Below are 7,088 nucleotides of genomic sequence, written 5' to 3'. Positions count from 1 at the left end.
GGACAGACTCAGAACGAAATTTTTGCCACATACTAATCAACCATAAATTCTAGTCAAATTTATATAAAATTCTACTTACCTTAAGCCTCTTGGATGGTAGTTAAGGAAAATATCTATCGAAGGAAATACCTCCCTGATCGACTCAAATCAGACCACTGGTTATGGGCCTCTGTTTCCTCCATAAATTCTTGTGGCCGTTCTCACCTATATTGGTCTTCACTGTCAATTTTATAGGGTAGCATAGAAGAAAACCTTTGATTATTTGTAAAATTGGAGCGCAACCGTCAGTATTTTCTTGATATTCTTGCATCAGTTTTTTTTTACCATCAGGATTAGCTCCTCATGCGAATGCTGGAGATTTCATTTTAGTAAACTTCTCAATGGTTACTTTACAAGGCTATGGGCTTCAAGGCTGTTCAATGGGGCCTCCTACTCATCTAGAACACTTCAATGACAATATCAACCATAAACTATTGAGTCAACACTATGCAAAATTGCAGTCTGAATCCCCACCACCTACACTGGAGAGGCTTTCCCTATCATCCCCAAGGTCCATCCTAAAAGGAAATCTAGATAAACATAACTAATATATTTATCTAAATTAAAATCTCATACTATGAATTTATCTATCATCCTTATTCTCAATTTAAGATCCAGACTAGTAATTAAGAAACACAACTAGACAATAGTTTACTATGACTTTCCCGAAATCGTCACCCTAGGAAAGACACACAACCACTACTAAAATCATGTTTCCTGATCATGGAACAAAACACTAAATACTCATCTCAATTCCCCAACATTGACTCACCAATTCATGATCTATTCTTATACTTTGGTATTGTTTTCCGCTGCACACTAAAGTCTACAGAACCTTGCAACCTAGGATCTAATACCAAAATGTAACGACCTGAAATTTCCAACCACTTTTTTTTCCACTGTCACTATTAAAACATAACTCTGATATCTTGTATATAAACATCTGTTATCATCACGGCTAGGAGAGGGTACCGTTGGTAACCTATGCATTCAATATATAACACCTATGCAACGAGAAAACATAAATATCCAAAACATACAATACTAGAGAACTACAAACCCTCCTATATTTATTTATACATACATGTCCATAATTTTCCAAAAATCCCAAAATACTGTGGGCTATACTATCTAGCCCAAGACTCACCCCAAAACTACGCCGACTTAGCTATCTCCTCTATTCTCTGAGCCTGCTCTACACGCCTTTCTGGATTAGCTGAAATGCTTATAATGTTGGCATGAGACACCTCTCAGTAAGGAGAAGAAAACAAGATATTACTAGTGGTGTGCATGAGAGTTTATTCAAAACTTATACTTTAATTAATTGGGTAGATATTATATCATGTAAAAAACACTATATAATAACCCCACGCCCATGTCATTTAAAATATGAAAATTTCTATGTTAACTATTCAATCCTGCTTCTAACTATAATAGGTAATCACTGTTTCCTATGTATACTATATATGTACATGATTATGAAAACTTCCCTAGATAACTGTATGTCATGATTTAACCCCTTATGATGGATTGTGTGGCCCATAGGCAGGCTACAACACTGGTTGGCCCACTAATTCAAACCTAACTATATGCATATGTATATGCCTATAGCACAAAGGCCCCACTCCACCTGTTTGAGACGCCCTTACCCTAGTTGTGGCACAATCGACTGTACCATACTCTAATCGAGACATATGGTTGCACCGTCTATACTGTATAACTATGGTACTGTGCTTTGAAAATTGTTTTGTTCCATCAGGGTCTGATTTTGTGGAATATTATTTATGTATAATATCTATCTGTAATTTTTTATACTACACCATGATGCTATAATAACTATAAATCTATATAATTGTATTTTTGTATAACTGTATTTATGTACGTCATGTTTCTACGCTCTGTATATCATGGTTATATAAAACATTCTATATAATCACGGTTCTCTAATTTCTGTATAAACATGGTTCTGTATAATACAATACAATCATAATTTTGTAAAATATTGTGTAACATGGTTCCGCAAAAATACTGTATATCGTAGTTTCTATATGACCATGCAACTGTAATTCTTTAAATAAAATTGTATAAGCTATATATCATATTTGTATAAATCTGTATCAAATTCTATAATATTACATTATTTTTCAAGCCACGCAAATTGAATAAAACATTATAAATATAAACTATAAACTGTAAAATTTCCATGCTTTATTTAATTTAAAACCATACTCTATAAACTCATATTCAAATATTGTTGCTATATTGGTAAAATCTCTAAATTATCTAGCATAACATATTTCCCCCTACCTGACTTTAATAGGACATGTTGAGAATGCTATATTCATGCGTGCAATATTCAGAATTCTCAAACCCTAAAACCATTCATATGTGAATATTTCCCTTTCAATCAACTGAATATCCAGAACAACTATCATACTCACAATTCCTAACTATGAACCATTTATCATTTTACCTGGGTTCCTGAGAATAACACTAGCTGAAATCCTTAACACAACGCATGTGTGGCTTTGGAAACCCAAACCCTAAAATCACAACACCCTAGTTTAAAATCATCCCAAACACAGTATATAACATTTACTACAAATTTGGGTTCATAAAAAGCTTGATAACTATGAAAGCCCTAAAATATCATACTTATCTTGATTTTGGATGATGCCCAAGGACTTCAACTCAACATTCTACTCCAGTTAAGCTGCAGAGAATCTCCCCAGGATTAACGTGGTAGCTTCTGATCATTGAACCGGGTGAATCAAGCGAGAAATGAAATGAGAAGGAGGTATGGCCGAAGTTTTTAAGAGAGAGAAAAGAGAGAGAGGGAGGGAGGGAGAGAGAGATAGAGAGAGAGAGAGAGGAGAGAGAGAGAGAGAGAGAGAGAGAGAGAGATCCTTGCCAAAATCTAAGTTTTCATGTATTTATAGACGGCAGGCCTCATGACTTCGTCAACAAACCAAAGAAGGGAGTTCATCGATGAAGGTGAATGGCTTGTTGGCATACCAATGGGTCTGAAATAGCCCCCCTCGATTTCTCTTTGTCGACGAAACTAGGGCGTTCGTCGATTCTCTTTATTATTTAATTACTATAATTTTTTGGTCTCTACAGTCATGAATCATGAAGGATATGAAGTTCATTGAGGTAGTGCATAAAGCTTAGAAGAATCTTGGAAGCTTCAAAACATGAAGACTTAGGAACCTAGATAGAATTATCGTATGAAAGTCTCATGTAAGTACTTCAAATTTCAATATTGAATGATTGAAGCTCCTAGGATATATCATGGACTTAGAGACCTGTTTTACATGTGGAAAATATTTTCTTAAATTCCAAATTAAGTTTTCCAAAGTATAAATTTAGGTTTGGAACCAAAATATTCAAAAAATGGTGTTGTTGAAAGGACAAGCGACTGATGATTACTTATTAGAGGACTAAGATGCTGCTGACTTTGAAAATATGCAAACAAAATAGGCACAGGTAGCTGACCTATCAAGACCAGTCGACTGACCCCATTTTAACTTTTAGAATGCGCTAGTTTTAAAAGAGCACAAGTGACTGTTCCTTCTAGTCCAGTCGACTGATGCGTATGTTTAAATGCTTAACAGCGCTGATCTTGTTTCCAAAACTTGCATGATTGGTTTCCAATTGAGATACAATTTGAGGAAAACTTTTTGAAACCCTAGTGCACTATTTAAACTTCATATTCTCATTAGGGCACAAGAAGAGAGAACGACAGACTTATATTCTATAAAACTTTTATGTTATATTTTTCTTTGGAGGTTGCTGTGTTTCTTGCTGAGTACTCACATTAATCTGATTGATGTTTTGAAACTCACACTCATAAATCATATTTTTGGTGATATACTTTGAAGCTTCAACTTCTATATTGATTTTATTTGAAGTATTGTGATTCTAGCATGTACTAATCTGCTCGATTGAGGAGTATTTTTTTGTACAAGGCATTGTGCTTTCTTTGTATTGTTTTTGACGATTTTAGCGACTTTGAATTGCTGGCTAACAAGAGGGTTGTTATCATTAGAGAGTTGAACTCCACCTTGAATAGGGAGAGGCTTTACTTCACCTAGTAACAAAGTTGGAAAGGAAATCCTCAGAGTGGGTTGCTTGAGGCAAGGACGTAGGCTGCGGCCGAACCTTGTAAAAAAAACACTATTTAGCTTCTTCTTCCCCTCTACTCTTTAAATTTCTACGAGATATAAGCTACGTGGATGATTTTATAATCTTTGAATACGTGTAGAATATTTGAGAACTTGTTGGACATTGAAATTGCTAAATGTTGAATAAACTGTTGAATGATAGGAAACAAATTTTTGGTTGAAACAAGAGCACCAATTATTGTTGATTGTATGTTGGATTAAAAATTCAAAATAGCAAATGTTTTTGAATCATTGATTAAAAAGGCTGTGGTAAAATAATTGGTATTTATTCATACTATTTAAGTATATATGCTAAGAAAAACGAACTTCCACTACTGAATTTGGTTTTGAAAATATCATTGATTCTAGCTAAAAATCATATTCTAAATATTAATTGACTGAATTCATTAAAGCCTAGTTTTGTATTGTAAATTCAAGTTTTATATTGATCTTTATATCTAGGACTCTCTATTGGTTAAGTACGTTCGTGATGAGTGCATAAAAGTGCACTCTAAACATTACTTTTTCTTGTTTATTTGATAATTTATAAGGACAATTTGAATATGTTAGTGGTAAGTTTGTAACTTGATCTTCATTTTATAAAGTTTTTAAGTCTAATTAATTTTCAGTGATTCTTATCATAGGAATTGAATTAAGAAGATTTGGAAGTCAACCCTTAGCATAAATGAAGAAGATCAACTACCTAGATTGGAGGAAAGAATGTTGGATATGATAGAATCCTATTTTGGAAGAGACTCCACATAGTGTTCAGTATTTTCATCATAACTATCTCATATGATATTAGGTTTGGGCGATTCAAGTTGCGTTGAAAATCTTACATAATGGGTTACAATTTATGCTAAAATAGACTCTTGCTAATTTAGGCTTTTACTAGGTTAAAAATGGGTCGCAATCCGAGCCCAAATCCTGAAGTTATTTATTCAGAATTTCTTTTATGATTCCATTTTTAGGGTTTTATAGGGAGACCTATATAAAAATAAAAATAAAACTCTTATTTTGAGTGGCCGGCTTGGTTTTGTGAAGATTTTCTTTAGACTTTGTCTTTATTTCATCCTATTATGAGGAACTAATTCCCTAGCCTTAGCTAGGGATAAACTTGATCAAATAAAGGTATTTCAATTTGTTTTTAATCCATATTGTTGTTCCTCAATGTTTTTATATTTTCTATTTATTGTTCATCAATTATTATTGGTTTTATTTTGCGCTTGAATATTCATATATCTGAATCTCTTCATGGATTTAGTCATGTTTTTTCCATAAAATTGTAAGGATCCACAAATATGTTCAAGACAAACTATTAATTTTGTTATGTTACTCCTCTGCTACGATATTGTCTTTTGATATATTGTCGTCATTAGATTTTGATAACAAAGTTAATAGCTTTTGAGTTTTTAATGAGATGAATAATATTTACAAAATTTACTTTTTAATTTATCAAAGATTTGTAATTCTATATCATCCGATTAGGGATTTGGGATGTGAAATCTCAAGTTGAGAAAATCATTGGGTTAAAAATAGATTGATTATTTGATTTTTGAAAGGGATTCTTGATGCCTTTGTTCTTGCAAACTTGATTTTTCATCCACAAAAAATAATCTTAGTTCTAAATCTTTCTAAAAGAAGGCTAGTTGTTTTTTTTTTTTTTAATATAAAAAAAAACCACTTACTATTCTTTTTATTTTTATTTGCTCATTTGTATTCCTTTTTCTATCTCCCTATGGAATCAACACCCCAAAGTTGTGCTACAACTACCACATTATTTTTTGGGCGTAATCAAATTTTGGCGTCGTTGCCGGGGAGACGGTACAACAAGGAGCATTGTGAAGAATATGTTTGATTGAATTGATTCATCAAAGGCAGTAATCTCGTTCCTCTCTCTGTTATTTTATTTAGTTTTAGTTTTATTTTTTGTTTCGTAAGTATTTATTTTTATTTTTATTTAAGCGTAAGCATAGGTATAGGGACGAATTAGGTAGATTCGCAAGAGACTCGACATTGATTCAGATACGGATGTTCTATTTTAGAATTTATTTAATATGCCTCTTGATTCAGATACAACATCCATTGCATCATAATCTTCATTCACAATGAGTCATCATAAGGACCAACCCATTAGAACTCAAGAGTATCTCACTCCTACAAGCACTGCCACACCCTCATGTATCATGCGTCCACCTATTGTGCCGCATTTTGATTTTAAACCAGGGATGATTCCACTTCTCCCCACTTTTCATGGACTTGAAAAAAAAAAACCCATATGTGCAGATTAGGGAATTTGAAGAGTTAGCTACAACTTTCCATAATCAACCTGGTACAATGGACACAGTCAAACTTAAATTTTTTTCATTTTCTTTAAAAGAAAGAGCAAAGAGTTGGTTGTATTTATTGAGACCACGTTCAATTGGGTCATGGGCTAAGATGACTCAAGCATTTTTTTTCATAATTATTTTCCATATCACAAAAAAAAAATGCTTTGAAGATACAAATTTCAACCTTTGTTCGGAAAGAGAGTGAAACTTTTTGCCAAGTTTGGGAGAGATTTAAAGAATTGTTAAATTTGTGTCCTCGCCATGGTTCTGAGAGTTGGCACATTGTGAGTTACTTCTATGAAGGACTTGTACCTAGGGAGGGCCAATTCATTGAGATTATGTGTAATGGTGAATTTTTGCAAAAGGACCCTAATGAGGCCATTGAATATTTGAATGACTTAGTAAAAAAAAGCCCACACACGGATAGGACCTAGTGGTACTGAGAGCACAAATAGGTCATGACATGTAGGAAACCCAAATGGTGGTGGAATTTGCCATCTCGAGGAGGAGGATAATATAAAGGCTAAGGTTGAGATGCTCACTAGGGAGCTACTGG

At 33.5% G+C, this 7,088-nt stretch overlaps 1 non-coding gene across 1 annotated transcript; it reads right to left on the bottom strand.

Annotated features, from left to right (window-relative positions):
- Nucleotides 1-6,693: 6,693 nt before the first annotated feature.
- Nucleotides 6,694-6,800, bottom strand: LOC131149985 (small nucleolar RNA R71). The gene has a single exon (XR_009135373.1). It is a non-coding gene; the product is annotated as a small nucleolar RNA R71 (small nucleolar RNA).
- Nucleotides 6,801-7,088: the final 288 nt, after the last annotated feature.

This window comes from Malania oleifera, chromosome 2 (genome assembly GCF_029873635.1).
Source record: "Malania oleifera isolate guangnan ecotype guangnan chromosome 2, ASM2987363v1, whole genome shotgun sequence".
NCBI classification, from domain to species: domain Eukaryota; kingdom Viridiplantae; phylum Streptophyta; class Magnoliopsida; order Santalales; family Ximeniaceae; genus Malania; species Malania oleifera.
Note: the sequence above shows the minus strand (reverse complement) of the source record. Positions and strands in the feature narration are given on the sequence as shown.